At 55.8% G+C, this 24,212-nt stretch overlaps 1 long non-coding RNA gene across 1 annotated transcript in view; it reads right to left on the bottom strand.

Moving 5' to 3' along the window:
* LOC102764656 overlaps positions 1 to 935 on the bottom strand; it is a 76,820-nt gene extending 75,885 nt beyond the window's left edge. Inside the window, exon 1 of the long non-coding RNA XR_001514533.1 lies at positions 913 to 935. This is a non-coding gene — a long non-coding RNA (uncharacterized LOC102764656). The remainder of the gene's footprint in view (positions 1 to 912) is intronic.
* Between the last annotated feature and the right edge of the window lie 23,277 nt (positions 936 to 24,212).

Below are 24,212 nucleotides of genomic sequence, written 5' to 3' on the forward strand. Positions count from 1 at the left end.
TAGGGCCTGGAGGAAAATGCTAGAGCCATGAGAGGCTTCCAGGAATTAATCGCCTCCTCCCCCCCAAACCAACCTCAGCCTCCGGGTGACAAGTTCAACCCACAGGCTGCAGAAAAGGGAGGCCAGAAGGAAGGACTCGCCAAGGCTGCTAGACAGTTCGCCCCACTTCACCAACCACCCTCAGGGCAGGCGGGCACGTTTATTTCTGGGCCACAGAGTTAGCTCCAGGCCCCGGGAGAGCTTCTCTCTGTCCATCCTTCCTCTGTCTCCAGCCAGTGCGCACCTAACCCAAGTCCATCCTAGGGTGAGGCAACATGGGGGTCAGCCCCCCACTGATTCAGTCCACCCAGGAGCCAGGGGCCCATTGGGAAGGTCAGGTGTGGCCTGACAGCAGAAAAGGGGTGCCACGCGGGATGGTACACACCCTGACTTGGGGGGTGGGGGGGACAGGAGTGGTCTTGGAGCTGACACCACTCACAGGAAGGTCTGACATAGGCGAGGGCTCACCCCCAGGACCAAACCACCCAGGCAAGAGCAGGGGGCTCGTGCTCCCTCAGCAGTGCCTGAGGACAGGCACAGACAAACCGTGGGGGCGTCAGGACCACAGACATCTGGCTGGGTGGCTATGCCCCCCTCACCCTTCCCACCTTTACCCCCAAGAGCTCCCTCTCTTCCCCCAGCCAGCTCCGTCCACGGACAAAGCCACAGCAACTCCATAAACCTGACAGGCCAGCAGCCCCAACCCCAAGCCCTGCCCAAGAGGGAATCACGGAGGTTGGTGGGGAGAAGTTCAAGGCCTGATGCCCGAAAGAGAAGAGAGGCGAGAAGCAGGCGCCCAGACCCCAGGAGGGAGGAAGGTGAGCACTGAAAGGCCCCGGCCTGAAAGGTAGGGGAGGCAGGGCCTGTACTCACCTGCACCACTTCTATCCCTCGCTTCCTGTGGAGGAAAACAAAGAAAACAAAGGTTACTGGGCAGGCAGGAAGTGTCCTTTCAAAATGTTCCCTACAGCCAGCTGAAGGCAGGAGGGGAGGAGAGCCGGTGGCTGCACCTCTCGGGCTGTGCTCCCCAGAACGGCTTCACCTTCAAGGGGAAGGTCTATGAACTTCCCGCCGGTCCTCAAAGCCACCTTCTGGCAGAAAGAGAGGGCTGTTCCCCAGAAGGACTTGGCCAGAGGCCTACAGAGACCCCAGTCCTCACAGCCAGCCATCTCCCCTTCGACCCCTGCCCAGGCCTTTGTCAGGGCAGCTCCAGCCTGCACTGCCCGAGGCCCCTCCCACCCCCATATTCACTCCCTTATTCACCCCCAGGTCTGGCCCAGCCTGTCCCACTCCAGCCCATCCACTCTCCCTCATGCAGGAGCCCCAAAAGCTTCAGTTTCTCCGGCTGCTGTCCACTCCCAGCCATCTCTGGCCCCCACTGACACCTGCCCACCCTCTGACCCTCGTTCAACCATCTCAGCCTCACCAATATCCCCCGGGGTTGGGCCTCATCTCCGTCTCTCTCTCCCACAATCCCAGGGCCTCTGATCTCCAATACCAGTGCCCTGACTCACCTGCCCCATACAGAGCCTGCGGTGGGGGTCTCCCCAGAGCAACAAAGGCTCCCTGACGATTCACTCACCTTGACCTTCCCCGCCCCACATTCTCACTGCAAGCAGGACTACAGGGCTGGTCGCATCTCCAAGCCCTGGTCCTTACCTTCCATCTCAGCCCTTAGGATTGGGCTCACACAGAAATGCCCCCAGGAAGCCAGCCCTGACCCACCTTCACCCCATCCCCTCAGAGCCAGAATGCTCCTGAGGACTTGGGGTACCACTACCGGGCCCTGTGTCACTCGGGGGGTCGGGGGGAGCTGGAGAAGCACAGGGGTCCGTATGGACCATAGATGGCATGCCCATGTGCATTTTCCTGGAAAAAAGGCCAGGCCTCCCGTAGATGCTCAGGGCTGGGACCAGGAGAGGTCAGGAATCGAGTTTACTAGCCCACATCCCTTCCTCAGAGCAGGGACCGTGGCAGATTCAGTGACTGTGTGCCCCATGCCTAGCCATGGGGCCCGCCCAGCATACAGATGCACCATAAACCTAAGTGTGTAAACCATAGCTCAGTTCCTGAGGGGCTCACAGGCTGCAGAAAAGGCACAACAAATCCAACAGCCATAGCTCGGGCCCTGAGGGGCCCCCGGTCTGAGGGAGGAGCTGGCCCAACCTCCTTGGGAAACAGGCCCTGTCCCCTCACACGGCACAGCTGAGGGGACACCTACCAACCTTCCGTCTGTTGACTCGCTCATGCAACAAGTGGGCCCCAGAGCCTCTGAGAGCCCGGCCAGGAGCGGAACCTCACAAGGAAGCCACTACCTGAGACAGCAAGGTGGAGCGGGGACGGCTCACCAGGTCACACTGCACGCGGAGTGTGCCCGGCCGCCTGCCCCTCGACCCAACACCTCCACAGAACCCCCAGCCCAAACCCAATTTGAAAACCATGGGGTCGATCCCGGGGTCCACACTGTCACACAGCTTCTTTGCAGTTCTGGAAGGAATGGTGGCCAGTACCCATCAGCTCCCATGACTCCATGAAGGGACAAACTGGACACAACAGCACAGCCCTGGGCCACCAGAGCCCGCGGCCGGGGGACAGCCAGCATCGCCAGGACCTGGGCCACACCCCGCCACCAGCTCACAGCCCACACTATTTCGGAGCCCTGCCTCGTCCCAGGTTGTCCTGGCCCCACATGAGCATCAGTGACAGTAAACGGCCACCATCACTCGGCGCTCGGCTGGAACTGGCCAGGTTGGGCTCAGTGTACCACCTGACCCCCGGCCCTTCCCTCCCCTGCTTCTGTACAGAAATCTTCAACAGCTGAGGGAGAAGCAAGTCCCCAGGAAGTGCCAAATGACCAGAGCGGGACCGCACGGTGGGACAGACAGGGACGCTGAGGAGCCAGAGGGCCCGTGGACGTGACCCACACCAGGTGCAGGGCCTCCCCTGGGTGCCGGCCAGGGCCTGAGTCTCTCCCTCTGAGTTAATCCTGTGGCATCCAGACTATCCCCGTGTGCCTGTCGCTCCCCTTATGAAGTCCTGTCATTGCCACTGTCCGCATGTGACTTCTTCCCAGGCAGCTCTCCCGCCCCCAGGCCTGCAAACAAACAGGCCTCTAACTCTGAAAACAGATGGAACTGGAAACATAAAAGAAACAAAGAACTCGGAGCACAGACAGGCTGAAACCCTGAAGTGCGGCTGATCTCCCAGGAGTGAGAGCACAGTTCCTGGGCAGCCAGGGCTCCAAGAACAGGAGAACCTGCGACTCAGGCAGAAAGGAGGGCTGAGCTCCCATCAGCCCACCATCCCCCCCAGACGGTGTGGGGGCTAAGGCACCCCAGTGCCTGCCGCACAGATGCCCTCCCCAGCACCGAGGGAGGGGCAGGGAGGGCCCATTACTCTGATGAGCAGAGAGAGGCCTGAGCTGGGCAAGCCTGGTCTGCATACTCCAGGACCATGGTGTAACGGGGGACTGAGGGGGAGGCGGGCGGGGGGCAGGTGAAAGACACAGACACACACACACAGCAGCCCGCTCAGGAAAACACAACGAAAACCTGCTGGCTCCCTTCCTCGTCAGGAACTCCTGCAGGACAGAGGTGCCCACGACCTCCATTCCCAAGCAGCAGGCTCCTGAAACCAGCCATGACCAGAAAGTCCAGAAGTTGAATCCTAACACCAAAGGGGAAGGGGTAGGGAAGGGAGAGAGGGAGACAGGAGCGGGAAGAAGGGAAGAGAAACCAGAGAGCTGGTTGTCAAGTGCTTAGCTGCTCCTCATGGAAACCCCAACTCCAGGATCCCACCCCACAGACATGCAAATACACCAAGTGCTGCAGGCTGTGGCTGTCAACTGCCACACTGTCTATGATAGCAAACGACGGGCAGTGACCTCTCCCCCACCCCAGAGAAGGGGCACACACATCAGGGAACACTAGGCGGCAGTCAAAAAGAATGAGGGCCCTAACCGGTTCGGCTTAGTGGCAAGAGCGTTGGCCCCCAGACCGAAGGGTCCCGGGTTCAATTCCCCGTCAAGGGCATGTACCTTGGTCGGGATGCGTGAGGGAGGCACAGGCCATGGATGTGACACATCAGGAAGGTTCTCACTAGACACCTTGGGACTATGACCCCCATCGAGTAGCAGACCTGAAAGGCCCCATGAAAACCAGTAGGCTCAGGACACGTTGCTAGCCACTCTGGGTCTCAGCTTCCACATCTGTTAAATGGGTACGACCTTTTGGTCCAACAGGACCTTCCTGGGCAGGTATGAGAGCTGTGTATCTCTCTCACATTGATGTTTCTCTCTGTCTCTCCCCCTCCCTTCCCTCTAAAAAGAATGAGGACGTGCTCCAGGCACACATAGGGTATTCTCGCTCTCTAAGACACTGCTAGTGAACATGAGGTGTAAAACTCTGTGCTCAGCAGACATTATCTGGGTTGAGCACAACCAATACACAGAACGAATCTGAAAGCACTACAAGAAAATGGTCACAGGGCAGCCTCCTGTTGAGGGCAAGTGTGGCCGGGGGGGGGGGGGGGGGGGGGGGGGGGGGGGGGGGGACTTCCTTTTCATTGTGCATGCCCCTGCATCTCTTGAATTCTGTGCCCTGTGCCTCTAATATAATCTCGAAAGCTAGAGAAGTCACTTTTCTTAAATTATCTTTTAAATGACAGGTAACACTAGCTGCCCGCATTCCCAGTGCCTGGCAGGAAGCAGATGCCTGAGAAGGACATGAGTCACTGACTGGCTGAAGCGAGAGAGCTCAGGATTCACCAGGAGAGCTTCCAAACTCTCAACGAGCAGCTGCGGCCACACCCACTCCGGGGCACGGACTGCCACGCGTGGGAGCATTTGATTCGGATTCTAAGCCCATTTAAAGACTCGGAACCTGGGAAACAGGCCGGAATTTGTCAAGCACCCGGTGTTGCTGGGGAGCGGCCAGATGTGGGAACGGTGCTGCTGGTAGCGGGACCAAATCTGCCCAACGGGGAAGGGGAGCAGGTTTCATTCCAGGGCAGCCCTGCCAGATCTTGGGACAGGAATGAAGGGCACAAAAGAACCAGAAAGCGCTGTGATGCTCACACTCCAGGCAGGGGAGGCTGCACACCAGCCCCAGGAGAGGGCCGGGAAGGGCATCTCCCAGGAACTGGGCACGTTTCCATCTCTGCAACCACGGTGGTGCCAGGAAGTGGTTAGAATCCCAGGACTCAGCTGACCAGACAGTACAGGAACTGTCTATGGAAATGGATGAGGTGGGGTACGTCCCCAAGGAGAGCACGGAACCAGACCCAACTGTACCTAGTGCCTCAGTTTCATCTGTCAAACGAGGAGACTCCTGGAACCCAGCCAAGGGGCTGCTCTGCCCGGCCTTCCTGCCTTTCAGAACTGCCCTCCTCAGGCCTGCGTGGTTCTGAAGGGCAAACAACTGAGGGGCAGCCATGCCCCCCTACAGGGGTGGGTATGTGGCCTGCACCTCACACAGTTGTAGGGTAGGCATGCATCCTGAGCCAGGCCATCCCTGATCCTTCCCAGGATGGGTCCTGGGACTCCCAGCAGCAAAGGGCACAGCCCCTGCTGCCTCTGAGCGCTCAGACTCTCGGGGTCACGCCAGGAGTAAAGGTCAGCATTCTCTGCCCGAGCCTGTCTTCTCGGGGCTTTCCAGCTGCAGGGTTTTGCTGAGACCAGTTTACACTGAGTTTCTGTCACTGGCCACCGCCCTGCTTTCTACAGCAGGTCCTCAGTAAGCGACAGTGACCACCTGGTCCTGGAATTGACGGAAGTTACCCTGGATGACTGCCTGGAGGGAGAGGGGATGGCAAAGGAGCTGATAAAGATGACCCAAGGCAGGAGAAGGAGAAAAGAGCTCCCCAGAAGCCCAGGAGGCAGGGCCATCAAGAAGAAGCATCCACTAGCCCACGCCACAAGGCCATGTCAGGCCCTAGGCACAGGCCATGGATGTGACACATCAGGTATCACTAGACACCTTGGGACTATGACCCCCATCGATCAGCAGACCTGCAAGGCCCCGTGAAAACCAGTAGGCTCAGCACATGTTGCTAGCCACTCTGGGTCTCAGTTTTCACATCTGTTAAATGGGTACGACCTTTTGGTCCAACAGGACCTTCCTGAGCAGGTATGAGACCTGAGGGCTACAAGCAAGTGAAACTTGTGAGATGGTGCATCGGCAGGGGAGAGAGATGCAGGCCGAGACACAGAGGTCCCCTCTGACCAAGGAGGAGAGATGGTCTAGTGACAGCTGGAAGAATTCAGGAGCTCAGAGAGAGCAGAGCAGTGACCAATGAGTGAAGCTTGAAAAAATGGGGCCCCTCATCAAGAACCGCTTTCCTGCAATGTGCAAGGTCACAGTCACTTGCAAGCCGCCCCTGAAGAGAGGCCCGCAGGATCAACCGGCTGTGGAGGGGGGCTAGGCCTCCAAGGAACAATGTCACAGGAGAGGGAATCGACCCAGAAACGCAGGCTCCCCCACCAACGGGCAAGGAGAAAGCAGCTGCACCTGCACAGCGCTAACACCCACTCAGAGACGAAGCGTGTAATTATGCCCGTGCTAAGCCTGCACACGCTCATCCAAGCTGTTCAGAGCACACTTTGGTAATCACCAGATTTCAGAAGCCCCAATACAAAGTCCCTTTGTACCCACAAGGCCTGCAGGCAACCTCCTCCTGCTCTCCCTGCCCTGCCAAGGACTCGGGGTTCCCTGAACAGGTGGCTGGGCCTCCTCTCGCCCATGCATGCAGAGGACATGCTGTTCCCGCTGCCTCAGAAGCCACCCCGGCACCAACACCTAGCCCACCCTCCTTGGCTCCCCCCCTCGCAACCCCCCGGGCCTCTGCACCCCAGCACCGAGCACAGATGCAGAGGTGGCCTCGCTAAAAGCTCCATGGGGGACATTAGTGGTGGCCACCAGCACGGGCAGCTCTCCTCCTCTAGGAATTCCGCTGTACAGCCCCACCCCCAGGTCAGGCAGAGCTATGTGCCTTGCTTTGGCCAATATCACATCCAAGTAGAAGCATTCAACTGCCAGTGCCCGGCTCCCTGGCCAGTCCTCCTAGACCTCAGCAACTGTGGGAGCACGAGGACACCGACAACTCCCAAAGCCAGTCCAAACCCATTCCTGGAAAGAAACCAGGCTGGGTGGCGATGAAGCCAGGCCGGGAACCAGAGAGAACTATTTGGCTAGCAGTGGTTCACAACCAGGGCCATTCTGCCCCCAGGGAACATTTAGTAACCTAAAGACATCTCTTTGTCATAACTAGGCAAAGTTCTGGCATCCAGAATGGAAAGGCCCTACAATGCACAGGACAGCCCCTTAAAACAAAGAACTACCCGGCCTGAACTGTCTACGTTGCCGAGGTCAAGAATGTGGGATACAGGGAGGACACCAGCCCTCGAGAGTCACACAGCTCCAGAGTAAACACTGAATAGGCTACAAACCTTTGTTGCAAACCTCCCAAGGTTGCTTGTTATTGCAGCCTAACCTGGCCTATCCTGACTGGTAAACACTCCTTGAGGAAACAGGGCTTGTGTCCTCTGTCTGCATCCCAAATTCTTATAGTACCTGGCATGTGGCATTTGGAATACAAGGTGTTGGGAGCGGGGGTAAGGGTGGGGGGAAATAGTGCCAGTCCCTCCTCTCATCAAAGCCTCCTGTTCTCTAAAAACACCCAGGCCAGACACAACTCAGTGCATTTGCACCAGCTGCTCCCTCTGCTAGAAGCTGCTCCCTCTGCTAGAAGCTGCTCCCTCTGCTAGAATGCCTTTCCTCCCTGGCAAACTCCGGCTCGCCCATCAAAAACAGCTCAAATGTCATACTCAGAGAGGCCGTTGCCTGGCCCTTCCCAGGGCAGCAATGCTGGCTCTTTAGACATTCAACCCTCTGACACTTAAGACTGCTCTGTGCTCAGCTTCGGATGGGGAGCCCCTGAGGCCAGAGACTGTGCTCTTTATTAGGCACCGTGCCCGCGGCAGACCCCGCACCAGCTGGTGTTCGTGAGTCCCAGCCTCCCAGTCCGGAGCCTTCCCTGCCTGTTTGCTTCCTGGGCAGCCTGCTTTGCTTGCTGATAGTTTCATACTTTGGATTTTCCACCTATTAATAGTTCCAGAAACTGAAATGCCCCAATATAAAGGCAGCATATGAACAGAACTGTAAACCCAGCACAAACATTTGAATTGCTTGGACAGCTCCAGGAAAGACCTAGATAAACTGGAGGCTGCCATATGTCTCTTTTTTTTGTTTTGTTTTGTTTTTGAGCAGGGTGGGGTGGCACCCTTCCCCTGATTGGGGACTAAAACCTTCCCTTACACTTGGTGCCCCACCTGGAGGAGGCAGGGGAGGGCGGGCCACAGGGCACCTAAGTGCACCGCGCGCGTGTGTCTGTGTTCCTGCAGAGCCGAATCAAGTGCTCGGTCTGTCAGGAAGCGGGAAGCGGCTTCTCTTCAGGAACCCAGGATGTGGGCGGAAGGCAGAGGCAGTGACTCACCTTCCCGGGAAAGCGGAACCTCCAGGGCGGAGAGGCCTTTGCTGCTGAGGCACCTTTAAACACGCCTCAACGTTCAGGATGGGGAAACTGAGGCAGGGGTGGGCTGGAGTTTACCCGAGGGTGTGTTCTGCTACATCCAAAGTGTCACCCTTTCAGACTGGAAATCACCCCAAATTTTTCATCTGAAAACCAATCTTGAAATTCTCTTAATGGTGCTTGACACACCTCTACCTTTTAATATAAAAATTCTCTACTTTGATGTCTTTTTAAGATTTGTACTATCCCCTTGCAAGTGCTGTAGTTTTTCTTTCTTCTAAATAGGGCTGGGCCCTAAGTTGCAGCGGGAGGTTATAGGAGCAGGAGTGGCACAGAGGCTGCTGGAAGAGCCTGTTGCAGACTCCCACCACCCCCACCACCACCACCACCCTGTTAGCCTCCTGCCTCGGGGCTAATGACTCAGAGGCTCAGGATCTTCACAGCAGTTGCTCATTCCCAAGAATGAGAAGTTATTTATCATCAGCCTAAAAAGCAAGGTAAGCTACAGAGGAAGAAAGATGACAGCATTCCTGTGCTGACACTTCCCTCCTTGGCACCCATGGGGGAGGGGGAGGCCTGCCCAAGGCCTGAGTCATTTCTTTGCACCTATCCTCAAGGTACCACAAGCCCTTAAAATAACTGCTCAGGCCCGGCTGGCGTGGCTCAGTGGTTGAGCATTACCTATGAAGTAGGACAGTGCTCGGCAAACCACGGCTCACAAGCCACGGTTTGCCGACCACGGAACTAGGAGATCACAGTTCAATTCTGGTCAGGGCACATGCCCCGGTTGCAGGCTCAATCCCTAGTGGGGGATGTGCAGGAGGCAGTCGATCAATGATTCTCTCTCATCATTGATGTTTCTATCTCTCTCCCTCTCCCTTCCTCTCGGAATCAATAAAAATATATTTTTAAAAATAAAAAAATAAGTGCTCAGGTGTGTGTCCCAGCTTGAGTTTTGGGCGGCTAACACTTCCGAAGGCTGTGCTCCCCAGTAGATTGAATATCCCCACCCACTGTTCCTGTGAACACTCCCAGAGGGTGGAAGGTTCAGGGTTCCTTGAGCCCTGCCATTGTTGGGGAGGGGGCGTCTCTATCCTGTGCTGGGTCTCCAACTGCACAAGCCCTGAGTTCCCTTCTGATTGTCATCAGATGTTTGTTGGGCTTTTCTGTCCAGGTCTGGGCTGGCTCAGGAGCAGACAGACCTCCAAGCCGTAAGTCATAAGCCATAAGCCCTGCATAGAGAAGCAGGTGGCCAAGGAAAGCAAGTCAGCGAACTGGTGTGTGAACCACAGGCCCCTGAATACAGCCAACATCTGGGGATGGCAGGGGGACGGGAAGGTGACAGAAGACGCTCTTTGAGCTGCGCCCTGGGGTGACCAGGAAAGAGACTACCAACACAGGTCATCAGCAGAGTGCCATGTGCAGCTGGGGCAAAGCCAGGGCCTCTGGGCATTTGGGGTTTCCTGGGCCCCTCTGCACAGCACCAGGGTTGCTGTCACATCAAACCAAAGGTGAAGTTACCCTCACCAACAACCTCAAGAAACTTCAACTCTGAAACACCTTATTCAAATATTTCACCAACCCCTCAACTATGTACAGGAGAGGGAGTGGGAGGCGGCCCAAGGAGTCAAGCAACAACTGGATCCACTGGTCTGTGATTAAGAGTAGGGAGCCTGGTTCTGACCTTGACCCAGTCACTCCCCTTTCAGGCCCCATACATATACAGTGTATGAACACTGTAGTCATGTCCTATTGCTACTTAACAAATCAACACGAACGTACTGGTGGAAAACAACACAAGATATTCTCTTACAGTTCTGGAGGTGAGGAGTCTGAAATGCGATGGCAGGGTTGATTCCGTCTGGGGGATGTAGGGGGAAATCCTGCCTTCACCTTTTCCACTTCTAGAGGCTGCCTGCATTCCTTGGCTTGCGGCCACATCACTTTTACCTCTGTTTCTATGATCACATCTTCTGTAACTTGGACCCTCCTGTCTACTTCTTCTAAGGACCTTGTGTTCACATTTGGCCCTCTCAGATAACCCAGGATAATCCCCCGTCTCAAGATCCCTAACCTTAATCACAACTGCAAAGCCCCTTTCCCCATGGAAGGTACCATATTCAGGTTCTAGGGACACAGTGGAAGGGGGGAGTGGCATCTTCCTGTCTACCTAAAAATCAAGGCTCTTACTACTCTGCCACCCCACGAATCCAGATGTTCCGTGTGTCCATGTGTGACCTGTGGGCAGAGGAGAATTTGTCCAGAGGTTTGTTGGGGGCCTTAACAGTCAACAAGGAAAAGGCTGGTGCTCGGCCGCACAGTGCCTGCAGGGTTCCAAAGGTATCCTGGGCGTAACCAACACAGACACAGGCTCCCTGATGGGAAGAGGCGCCCAGGGCCAGGGAGGAAGGGGCCTGGGCAGTGGAGACCTGAAGCCCCAGGCCTGGAAGGCTTGGCTGTTAAGTGGTGAGAAGGGGTGATGATTCCTGACCCTTAGGTCCACCTGGAGACGCACGAGAGAGGCCCAGACCAGCTACGTCTTCCCACTCCCCCCCACCCCCCCACCCCCCGACACACACACACTCCAAGGTCACCTGGCTCCACTGAAGGCCATGTCCTACAGACCCTGCCAAGTGGCTCCAAGCAGCTACAGACACTCCCCAAACGCAGAGGTGTCTGGAGCCGGAGCCCAGCACCCAGGCACACTAGCATCAACAGAGCCCACTCGGCCCCAGGTGCCGGGCCCCAGCCCCAGCCCCCTTTCCGGATGCATTGATCTAAGGACTCCAGAGACAGGCAGCGACTTCATCTGGTGCCCCTGAGACCCTCAACTTTCAGGGAGGATTTCAGAGGCCGAGGCACAACTCAAACAAATGGGAGGCAACACCAGTAAGTCCTGGGCCCATGCTCCCCACGCAGCCTGCTCTCCCAAGCAAGGAAGACAGGGAACAGAGGAGGAGGTGGGCTGGAGGGCCTACCCGCTGGCACTCCGATGGTCAATGTAGCATTCATTTCCACAGCTGCATTAGAGAGGGTGGCTGTCCTATTTTTTCAAGTGAGGAAATTCAAAGAAATTGTGAAACCTGCCTAAACATTATGCTAAGTGAAATAAGCCAGACACAGAAACACATATATACTTCAGGGTAACGCTTATATGTGGAATCTTAAAAAAAGAGTTGGCCCTGGCCGGTTTGGCTCAGTGGATAGAGCCCCCGCCTGGGGACTGAAGGGTCCCAGGTTCGATTCTGGTCAAGGGCATGTACCTTGGTTGCGGGCACATCCCCAGTAGGGGGTGTGCAGGAGGCAGCTGATCGATGTTTCTAACTCTCTATCCCTTTCCCTTCCTCTCTGTAAAAATCAATAAAATATATTTTAAAAAATAAAAAGAGTTGAACTCATAGAAACAGAGTAGAATGGTGGTTGCCAGGGGCTGAAGGTGGGGAAAATGGGGAGAGGTTGTAAAAGGGTACAAACTTTCAGCTATAAGATGAATAAGGCCATAGGATCTAGTGATGTACATAGTGACCTGGTTGATAACACTGTGTTATTTAGTTGAAATTTGCTGAGAGAAGTGTTTCACACACAAAAAAATAAAAATTAAAAAGGTAAATATGTGAGGTGATGGGTGTTTTAATTATCTCAATGGTGGAAGTCCTTCCAGGATTTATACATATATCAAGTCATCACGCTGTACACTTTAAATAGCTTACAGTTTTATTCGCCAGTTATGCTTCCATAAAGCTGGAACACATGTACATACGAAAGAAACAATCCAAAGACTCACAGCAAGTAAGCAGAGCAGAACCACAATCTAAGTCAGGTCTGTCTGTCAGCAAAGACCTCCCTCATCACATGACCCTATGTGACCACCCCACCTGTGAGGGTGGGGGTCCAGCCAGGTCTGCGGGGGGTGAGGCTTTCTGGGGAGAAACTGCTCTGGACAGAGCTGCTGCCCCTCCCTGCCCACCCATTGCCCCAGGGGGGACTAAACTCCCTCCCCAGACCCTTGACCCCCATGTCCCCTGGGAGGCCTGCAGAAGGCACTTCCTGAGGAGCTGTGACTGGCCTCAGACGTGGCGTGGGCACTGGCTGTGCCCTGGGTTACGTAAGGCCCAGAAGCAGGAGGAGCTGGCAGGTCTGTTTCTCCTCCCCACGAGTTGACAGCTCCTTGGAGGACAATGTCGCCTCGAATGCACTCTCCGAGCAGAGGGAACCCTTTCTATAAAGCAGGGGACAGGAAGCAGGTCTCAGCTCAGCCGTAGGAAGAGGATGCCAGCTCCCACAGGAAGGAAGGTGCATGTGGCCGGAGGATCTAGTCACCACCTGCGGTGGGAGGGATCCAGGCTGTGGCGGATGCCCACATCATGGAGGGCAGACTAGTACGTGGGGCAGGTGTTAGGGTTCAGGGCTCAGGATCCCCCCCATCTCTGAAGCTTTCTGGACCTACCAAGGAGAGCAATGGGGCAGCCACAGGACCCCGGTCCCAGGTAGCAGAGGAGCCACAATGTGTGGGCCGGCTGGGCCTCCCAAGTAGGAAAGAATGAGCCCCAGGCCTCCGAGGGCCCCAGAGCCTGCTCCCAGCAGGCGGGCACATGCCCCCATCTCCTTCCTGCCTAGCCTCATGCCCTACCAGGCTCTGCAGCTGGGAGCCATGGCAACAGGCCCCAAACAGCTCAAGAAATCCCTCAGAGAGTCCCATGCAGGGTGTCACAGCTGCCACCAACCAAAGCCAGGAGCCAGGAGGAGTGACACACCAAAAGGAGGAAGCCCTGGTTCCAGCCAGAAGACAATGCTTGCGTATGGCCAAGGGCAGCTCCCTGGCCAGGAGACACAGACCTCTGTCCTGAAGGCCACCAGGCCACGCTCCTGCAGTCCCTACACTCCCCCTCAGCCTGTGACCCCCCACAACTAACACATGACTCATAACCTCACTGCCCCCCAAAGCCTTCTGAGGCTTCCCTCGTCCTCCGTGTCATCCAGGCCTGCGACACCCGTCCGCCCACCTCCTTTCCCTGCCCAGCAATCTTCCCCCCATCTGCTCCTCGCACACCTGGCTTCATGCCCTCCCCGACAGGCTGGTTCTGCCACACTTCCAAACACCTGCCCACCCTGTTGGCACCTCGTCTGGAACACCACACCCCTTGCCCACTGTCCACAGCACTGGCAGGCTCTTCCTTGTATGACCTGCTGGAGGGCAGCCCCAGAAGATGGCCACTGAGGAGCCCAAGGACCAGCAAACAATGCCTCCTCCTAAACACGATTCCTCCTTACCCAAGGACAGGCCCACAGCCCGCTCTGTTCCCACCTTTGTGCGGGGGGCTGGGGGTCTCTAAAGTCCATGCACACTTCCCTGACGCGGGATATTCATCTGGTCCACAGCTCTCCGGGAATGATCCTAGTTGCCACAAGACAGGGGCAGGTAGTGGGCGCTTTTTTTGTTCGTTTTGCCAGGTTTTCTTAAACTAAATTTCTCCTAGTGACTCGCTTTCTCATGAACCACCTTTCTATCCAAGGTGGCATCCTATTGATTTCACTGATCTCATGCATACTTCTTGAGCACTTACTAGGTGCCCAGCATGGTTTCACTGCCGAGACAAACAGTGAAGACGATGGAAAGGGTACCTGTCCTCAAAGCTTATAGCATAGACAGGAGGGTGAACAAGCCAACAACTGAAATAAGCATGTGGGACATGTTCTGAAAGGAACACCGAAGAGGTTGAGACACAGAAGGGGGACTGTGTGCTGAGATCTAAAGTTAGGAGGGAGAAAGAGTCTGGTAGACAGCAGCAACAGCATATGCAAAGGTCCTGGGGTAGGTAAGAGCACCTGAAGAACTGAGAAGAGACCAAGGTGGCAGAGCCCCAGTGGGGAGTGAGAAGGGCAGGAGGCATGTTTCCAGGCCCCGGGGGCCCGTTCATGTGCTATTTAGTAGCCTGGGCCAAGAAGTCCTCTCTGCTTCAGCTCATCTGATTTGGCTCTTCCCTTACTTGCAGCCACAGCAATCCTGGCCACTACGACATCCAAACCACAACATCATATTCTACCACCTTCTCCACCAACCTGCGCCTCAATCTCTGATTTTTGGAAATACGGCTTTATTGATTCTTTTAATTATTTTTAGAGAGAGAGAAACATTAGTCAGCTGCCTCCGACACATCCCCTACTGGGGACAGAGCCGTGCAACCGGGCAAGTGCCCTGACCAAGAATCGAAACACAGTACATGGCATAACACTCAACCAACGGAGCCACATCCACCAGGGCTGCACTTCAATCTTGAAAGCAACCATCACCACCCAGCCAGAGGCCTAGCATCACCCTCCACTTTTCTCCCTTGTCTCTTTGCCAGTCACACAGAGGGTTTCATCTGGACCTCTAGGCAGCCGAGGGCTGGTGGCCCCTCCACCAGGGAGGTGGCCTGCTGCATGCTGAATAGAGACCAGGAAGAGAGGAGCAGATGGCCACTCAGCTGAGGGAAAAAGAGACATCTCCACCGCCCCCTTAACACAGGCTGGCTGATTGCATATAATTATGAAGGGGGAAACGCTCTTTAAAATTAGCTTCTCAAACGCAGATAATTTCAAGTGTCCCTTGCAGTGTGATTACAGCGACTGCCACACAAATGTTTTATCCTCAGGTCCCTCGGGGGTTGGGAGAGAACAAAGGCTTCCTATTGCCCAGGGAAAGCACCGGCCCAGGAAACCCAGCTCAGAGCCAGCCTGGCTCCCCTCCACAGCTAGCTCAGGATTCTGCCCAAGGGTATTTGATGTTCGAACTCAAGTCCCAAGAGCAACCAGTTCATAACAATAACAGCTTCACTGATTGCATGCCTCCCGTGGCCAGGTCTGTACTCTGTGCCTCAGTTTTCCCGTCTGTAACATGGGTGTGACAATGGTGTTCGACTCTCGAGATTCTGGAGGACTGAATGATGCCAGCACAGTGTGAACATCGGTCAGTGTCAATCACTACACTCCTCGTCTCCTTGAACCCTCAGGACAGCACTGGCCCCGTTGCACAGACACGTGGAACCTGAAGCTCAGAGAATAATGTAAACCATTCAGCTAGAGCAAGCGTGGGGAACCTTTTTTCTGCCAAGGGCCATTTAGATATTTATAACATCATTCACTTAATATAATTCACTTAATATAAATGTTGCTATGCCCTAACCGGTTTGGCTCAGTGGATGAAGCGTCGCCCTGCGGACTGAAGGGTCCCAGGTTCGATTCTGGTCAGGGGCATGTGCCTTGGTTGCAGGCACTACCCAATGGGGGGTATGCAGGAGGCAGCTGATCGATGTTTCTCTCTCATCGATGTTTCTAATTCTCTATCCCTCTCCCCTCCTCTCTGTGAAAAATCAATAAAATATATTTTGGAGAAAAAAAAATGTTGCTATGAAAAAGCTCCTAGAGTTATTGAATTTCGAGTCCCGCCTGCGGTTGCCTTTGCAGGGCCAGACCAAATGATTTCTCAGGCCTTATACAGCCCGGCCGGACATTCCCCACCCCTGAGCTAGAGGGTGAGGACCAGGGATACGACCTAGCTCTACCCTAGTCTAAACTCCATACTCTTGTCACTCTGGATCCCTGTTGGGCTCAGGGGATGGTGGAAAAGGTGCCACTCCGAGCTTCTCAGTATGCCACTCCTGGCAGAGCCGACAGACCTGTGTGCACCCCGACCTCAGCGAGCAGCCCGGCCCTCCCGGCCTGGGCACACCACCCTCTGCAGCCCTCTAGGTTTTGAAATGCCACAGGCTCTAGCTGGGTGGCTGACCTCCATCACTTCCCTCTTCCCACAATGGGTGCCTTCTAGCCCTGGGGCCTCCACTTCCCAGGGTCCCCCATTTTATAGACAACAGAACCAAGGCCCAGGCAGAGAGGGGCCTGATGCCAACAGGAGCTCACACACCATCCCAGGCACCTGTGATGAGGCCAGCAGGAGCCATCCCCAATCTGCACATGATTACTTTTTAGCACAAGTTTTGTAGTGGTTTTCACAGTCAGATGTGAGCCTCCTCGAGAGACCACGGAACTGCATGCACAGAAGACGCCGGCCTTACACCTTGGTTTTTGTTTTCACCTGCTGTTTTTACCAGTTGATAAACTGAATGATCCCTCCTCGTAACCTCACATAACACACCTAAACCACCTGACAGCTCGGTCCTAATGGCAGTCCCACCCGCTAGACCAGCGGTTCTCAACCTGTGGGTCGCGACCCCTTTGGCAGTCGAACGACCCTTTCACAGGGGTCACCTAAGACCATTCTGCATATCAGATATTTACATTACGATTCATAACAGTAGCAACATTACAGTTATGAAGTAGCAACAAAAAATATTTTATGGTTGGGTCACAACATGAGGAACTGTATTTAAAGGGCCAAAAGGTTGAGAACCACTGCACTAGACCAAAAGCAGTGGGTCACAAATTGCTCCCCAGGGCTTCAGAGCTGGGGACTCTGAGGAACCCCCACAGCTGGACAGCAGAGCGAGGCCTGAGCTCCCTAGCCCCTTCCCCACCTTGGACAGCCTCAAGAGGCCCCAGGAAGCCACAGTACTTCAGGGTTGACACAGGCCAGGCCAGCCCTGCTGGCTGTCCATGGCGGTCACAGCAAAAAGGAGGCCCAGGGGAGCCCTCTCTTCCACTGCTTTCCCACCAGCACCACCTCTATCTGCGTTCAAAGGCCACACCATTAAAAAGAGCCACCGGCCTATGGGAATGCTGGAACACCAGGCAGAGGCACATGGCAGCAGGGCCAGGGTCTGGGCAGCGCAGAGCAGCCCCTGCTTCTCAAGGCTCCTCTACTCCCCGCTGGGTCCAGAAAGGAGCTCCTCACTGGCCCCAGCACCCTGAGCCCTCTTCCAGACGCCACCCTCGGGTGCGCAGGGCCTGGTGTGTGGCCACCCGCCCTCACCGTTCACTTCCTCCCTGCCCCAACGTGTAGTCCGGCAGCGCCCCAGGCCTGCTGCTGGGAGGGCCAGGACAGGTGTGCTGAGCATCCTGCACAAAGGCTCCCCGCCAGCTCAATAATCCCAATCAGAGACCACAGCTGCCAGACCCTCCAGGCTCCAGAGGACGACACCTTCCTAAGGCTCCCCACACGGGACAGAGACAGCGAGAAGCGACAGTGACACAGACTTTCACCCAAAACACTCAGTGTCGAACATCGAGGTTCTGCACAGCACGGGGCGGAGACCATCAGGCTCTCCCCGGGATTCCAGGCAGCCTTCCCCCAAAGCCCCCGCCCCATCCCCATCCCTGAGGCAGGATTACAGGAGCCTTTTCTCCAGGACGCGCACGGCCCAGGCCCTCATATCTGCCTGCAGCCAGCTAGCCGTCGAATGAACCAGGCTCGGGTTTATCGGCACAAGGGACCCAGCCTTGGGCTCCAACTTGTTGGAGGCACTTCACTCCCCTCTGGGGAACAGTGCCCCGGCCCTGGAGACTGTGGGCAAACCCTCAGGCCGGCAGAAGGCACCCACCGCCCCCTGGCTGCCCAACAGCCACCCCACTGTCTTCAGGGAACAGTCCCAACTTCCTGTGTGGGGATCCCCTTGCCCACACCCAGACCCTGTGGTAGGGAACGGGCACTCCCAGCCCTAGCCACTGGTTCAGGGCCAGGCGTGTGGTTCGGGCTGATCAATCAGGGACAATCAGAATGAATCCTGGGCCCTGAGGGGCCTGCGCCTGAGATGGAGCCAACCTGCCAAGGTCTGACTCCCAGCTCGGCCAACCACTAAATGTGTGACTCTTGGGGGCACGTTATTTGACCCCTCTGTGCCTCCTTCAGTCAGAAAACAGGGGCACTAAATGCCCCACCCGACAGACTGTAACGTACATCAAATGAGATAACACACAGGAACTCTCAGCATGGGTCTGGCTCGGAATAAAGGTCAGTTCTGAGAGCTCACCTTGCACCACGTGGGCCTGAAATGAAACCAACTCAAAGGCCAGGAAGGCAGGGAGCCCAGGTCCTGAGGACATGGACTGAGCCCCTGAATCTCCTGTACCTGGAGCCTGAACCTCCACTTTCAGGAGCCTCTTTACCCCGGAGCCCAGCGGGCCCTGGGTTTCTGTCGGAACCTATACAGCCTGCGACTTGTAGGAATCAGCCTTACATTGCTTTTCTACTCACATTATTAAGTTCAGCCTGACAACTCTCCACATCTGTCAGCTGAGAGAGAACCAGAGGACATGGCTGCCCCATGGCGGCCTCCCCTCTGGCAATGGGGACAGATTTGGAAGCACATGGCCCCATCCACAGGTCTCAGGGGAGACCAAGCACATTACTGGTGCAGAGGTACCCACAGAACTAAGGGCCCATGTTCCAAATGGCTGCCCACACACTCCCCCACCCTTCCCAGGGGAGTATGCCCCTTCAGCATTCCCAGAAAGGCTGGAGCAAAGACAGGAGAGACCACCTGAGCCATGGACCAAAATCGCTCATCCTGGCCAGCCAGGGGCAGGGTCTGCCAACCATGGCCCAGAACAGAACATATCAGAACAGACCCTGGACTCGTATTTGATCTGAGGTTCCCTAGAGGCCAAAGACGGAGCACTTGTAGGCGTGGGAGCTGAGGCCCAGCCCGTCAGGCAGCACCGCTGGGTGCACAACCCAGCAGGGCCAGCTGCTCTGAGCTGCGCATCCTGGTCAGCTAAGACCCTTCCGGCTCTCAGATCATGGACCTCTGCCCCTCACCGGCAGAAATTTATTCTGCCATCACCTGTAGACATGGCTGTGTGACTACAGGTTGGGGGAGCAGGGGACAGCCCCCCTTCTCCCATCAGAGCCCCCCCCCCGGCCCTCACAAGAAAGGGGGCTGTTTGCATCCTGAGCCCTTCCTATGGGCCCGACTCTCATCAAGGAGGAAATCGAGGCCCAGAGAAAGGGGCCAAAAGACACCCAGTCACCCATCCAGTCAGAGGCTGAGTCAGGGTTCAAATCCCGCCACTGACCAAGCCACACGCTGTCCACAGGACACCCCACAGAACCAGCACTGCCCTATCCAGGAGGCTTCTGGGACTACGTTCCTCGCTTGCCCATCTTCTTCCCAGATGTGAGGGCTACTCAAACACAAACTCCTGGTAAACAGCTCCATGGCCGATTCCAGACATGAATTTCAGAGTTACCGTTTCCTGAGCACTTAGCAAGGGCCAGCGCTGTGCTAAGGACTCAAGCTGCCACAGCTCACCAATCTGCAACACCATCCTGCTGCAGGCTGGTCTGAAAATTCCTATTTCAGGTACAGAAACTAAAAGGCTCAGAGAGGTTAGTCACCAAAGTCATAGCCAGAATGCAGCCAGCACCCCCTTCTGAGGCTGAGGGTCAGCTCCCAGGCTTTTTAGGGTCTTTCCAAGAAGCTTGCAAGACCTTCTAGGCCTCTGGCGTCAATAGATCAAGCTCTCAGGTTCCCAAGCTGACCTCCAGGAAGGGACAGAAGGGTGGGCCATGCAGTCTCATCCGCACCAACTCGATGAGGTGAGATTGGAGGACCCTGGGAATCGGACAGGCCGTCTGGAACAGAACACTTCACAATGGGGCAGCCCAAACTCAGCACCCACAGGACGGGTGGCGACGACGCTGAACGGTGGCGGGGTGCTGGGCAGAGTCGTGGCCGGCCTCCCCGCCTGGGTGGGTATTGACTGAGTCAGCACCTACATTTCCCGACTCTGGGCAAGAAAGGCATCCAAATGAAATTGAAAAGGGAAAGGAGAAAAGTTAACAACTAAGGAACACCAAAGACGGGCCGTTGGAGAAGAAGTCAGACAAAAGGGAAGCCATCCTCTTGTCCTCTGCCTTCATTTACAACGGGAAAACACTGCCATGGTCAAGGGCTCGGCTGGAACAAACTGCTGTTCTAATCCCGCCCCCAGAGGAACCGACCTTCAAACCCGGGAAGGTCACATACACTCTGAGCCTCAGTTTCCGCGTATGGACTGAGCCTCCCAGCACCGCGACAGACCAACAGGTGAACTCGAGGAACAGGTATTTCCAGGGCTGAGCTGCGCTTGTACCACTAAAACAATGCCTCCCAGGGACGACTTTGCCATCTCAAGCAAAGACTGGAGTGTATTTTTGGAGGAGGATTGCCACCCCCTCCACGCCAGGGCAGCCACATCAGCCCCCCAAGGGAACAAAGCTCATACCTCACCGGCAGGGAAGCCTCCGTGAGGCCCAGAGGCTCAGGCCTGGACCTTCCTCCCATCCCATAGCAGCAAAGAACCGAGTGCCCAAGACTCCTTAAGCACAGGCCCTGGCGTGGCTGCGCCGGGTCAAGGTGAGGGCCGGGGGGGAGGTTGGGGGCCAATTCCGCAGGAAACAGAACTCCTTCCCAACAGGATCCTGAAGCTCCTGCCCAGACATGCCCACAGGGAGGTGGAAACATCTGATGGAATAGCCAGAATTCCTTTCTTTCCCAGAATCCCATAATGAATGTTAGGACTTTAACTCTGACGGTGTAGCTCAGTTGGCTAGAGCATCGTTGCAGGTTCAGGGCACATACAAGAATCAACCAACGGCCCTAACCGGTTTGGCTCAGTGGATAGAGCGTCAGCCTGCGGACTGAAGGGTCCCAGGTTCAATTCCAGTCAAGGGCACATGCCGGGGTTGTGGACTCTATCTCCAGTAGGGGGCATGCAGGAGGCAGCCAATCAATGATTCTCTCTCATCATTGATGTTTCTCTCCCTCTCCCTTCCTCTCTGAAATAAAAACATGTTTTTTTAAAAAGAATCAACCAATGGATGCATAAATAGGTGAAACAATCAACTGATGTTTCTCTTTCTCTCTCCCCCCTTCCTCTGTCTAAAATCAATAAATTTTATTAAAAAAGAAAAAAGATGGGGCAGGGGGTGTGGTAGAAGGGGTCAATGGGGGGAAAAGGGACATAAGTGACACTTTCAACAATAAAGTTTTTTTTAAAGAAGGAATAACATCTTAAAGCAAAGAAGCTTTAGTGTCAAATCCAAGCTGTCCCACCTACTCGCCCTACAACATGGGACTAACTCTGCATCTTTTTTCTGGGCCTTTGATTTCCCATCTGTAACACAGACTGGGATGTAAAAAAGAAATTCCACCCAGACAGAAACCAACAGTCCCACAGCAATGACATTCTTCACGGAGATGCCCACGAGCCCAGGGTCCTCGAGGGCAGGAGCTGCCCTTCTAGAACCAGTATCCAGAGACTCACAAACGCCCGCACGCGTGCCAATGTGCCCCCCTGCTCTCCTCTCCAAACGCCCCCCACCCAGCCCCGTGGGAGCACAGAAGAGCATCCACACTACCTGCACCCTTGTGCACTGCAGGGCGGAGCCTTTGTGGCCTCAGGCTGTTTCTGGAGCTAGAGGGGACCCTGCAGTGCTCACTGGGTTCCCATAACCCAAGCGTGAATGGCATGCAGCAGACACTAAATAATACATGTCGTGAGACTGCACCAAGGAACACGAGGGGGCTTTTTACAGGAGATGGCTCCAGACATAGCGGGGGACATGGCGGGGAAGGTGGGGAGAGGGGGCAACCCAGGAACCTGCACTAGGACCGGTGCCCCAGGGTGGGGCCGGATGTTTCCTCGCCTCCACACCCCAGCCCTCCACTGCAGGATGGAAACAGGGTGAGGCAGAAATGAAAGTGAAACTCCCACGGGGCGTCCTCCCTGTGCCCACCTACCTCCTCCCGGTCTTCCCAGAGGCAGTGAGCTGGGATGCCGGGCATGTCCTGGTCACCCTGCTGGAGGACCCCCGCACCAGGAAAGGACAGAAGGAGGCAGGGAGGCCACCTGTCTGTGGGGACTGGGGCTCCCATCAAAAACATGTCCAAGTCCCAGGCCCCAGCTTGGTGGGCAGGCTCTGGGAGATGGCCCCCTGGGGGAAGCGGGGCATCCTACCATTTACTAAGCACCTGCCATACTCACTGGCCCCAGAGGTGAGTGTACTTCACTCACGTTACAGATGGAGGAGCAGAGGCTGGGGAGATGGAAGGGCTTCCCAGTCATTCACAGACAGCTAGGCAAGCCCTGGGCTCCAAGTTCACTGCCATGCCACAACCCACCACCCCTCTGGGCCCAAAACTGCATGCAGAGGAGGCTCAAAAAATGCCTGATTTTCTTCTGGGTATCAAGACAGTAGTGCCCAGATGTTAAGTTCAGGAGGCAGCCTGGCTGGGTGGAAACAGCATGGTTTCAGGCATCTACCAGCCCCGAGGGTAAGTCCCAGCTCTGCTATCACACTGTGTGACCAGAAAGTCATCTCACCCCTCCCTGAAGCTCAGTGTTCTCACCCAGCTTGGAGGGTAGGTTCCCACCTGCTATAGTGCCTGGCCCTCACTGTGCCCTGAAGCCTGGTCAACCACTGACCTAGGAGTGAGCAGAGGGGCACCTCAGCACAGCCTTCTGAAGCATCGAGGGCCGCCTGGCCGTGCCAAGCCCTGCTTCAGGGCTCAGGCTCCAAGAGCCTAGCACGCAGGTGCTGAGGGGAGCAGAGATCCCCCCTCCCAGCTGCGGCCTGGCAATCAGCGCCGCCCCAGGCCAGTCCCCAGGAATGTCTCCTGTGCAAACCCAGCTCCTGTCCAGACTCTGGATCCACCTTTAAATGCCTCCCAGTGCAAACCAGCAGCCAGAGGCAATACATTTCTTAAAGGGGAAAGAGGATTGCCCCTTTAAACGGTAGTGAGCACAGGCGGAGCTGTGCAGCCCTCCTGGGACTGCTGCCCTGCCTGGCTCCTCTGAGGGGGCTCAGGAGGCAGCAGCTGGCGAGTGCACTAGGAAACTGGAGGAATCACATCCCACACAAGGGCTCCCACAGACGAGACTGGGGCCAACCAGCCTGGGGCCGGTTACATCCCAAATGCCCTTCTGGTGAGTCCCTGTCCCCCAAGGCTCCGGAGTAAGGAGTCCACGTTAGCCTGTTTAACGTGGTGTTAAGCATGCCTGCCAGTTTTGGGTGAGGCCTAGTCATGACAGTTTCGGTTTCCCAGAGGACTCCTGAGGGCATGTATTAAAAAGAGACTCGCAGCCCAGCCCAACTGGTGCGGCTCAGCGGTTGAGTGTCAACCTATGAACCAGGAGGTCATGGAACCCGGTCAGGGCACATGCTTGGGTTGTGGGCTCGATCTCAAGTAGGGGGCATACAGGAGGCAGCCAATCAATGATTCTCTCTTATCATTGATGTTTCTATCTCCCTCTCCCTTCCTCTCTCTGAAATCAATAAAAACACTATTTTTTTTAAAAAATAAAAAAGAGAGAGAGACCCCCAGACCTTGCCCTGGAGAGTTTTACGGGGGAAGAGGAGACACAGGGATGTGTGGTTTTCACTGGTGTCCAGGTGCTTCCTTCGTGGAACAAGTTGGGCAAAAACTGGCCAAGAAAAAGGTGAATGGCTATTAGAGAACAGCATCCGGTGTGGCTTCCACCCAGGGCCCTTGGGCCCCTGAGGCCTAACCTGAGCCCTGGGAAAATTCATGGCCCAGGGTCTCCAAGGGCCAGAGGGTCCCCACCCATCCCCCCGCCCCAGGCCCTCAAGGCCCAGAACTGCTCATTCTTGACCAAAGGCTGGACTGGACCAGACCAGAGTGGAGCATTTGGCCTCCTGTCCTGGGCCCCCTGGTACAGCTGCAGCCGCCGGTGGAGGACCACCCCAGGGCCACCCACCTGGCCCCTCA

This window comes from Myotis davidii, unplaced genomic scaffold (genome assembly GCF_000327345.1).
Source record: "Myotis davidii unplaced genomic scaffold, ASM32734v1 scaffold1703, whole genome shotgun sequence".
NCBI lineage: Eukaryota > Metazoa > Chordata > Mammalia > Chiroptera > Vespertilionidae > Myotis > Myotis davidii.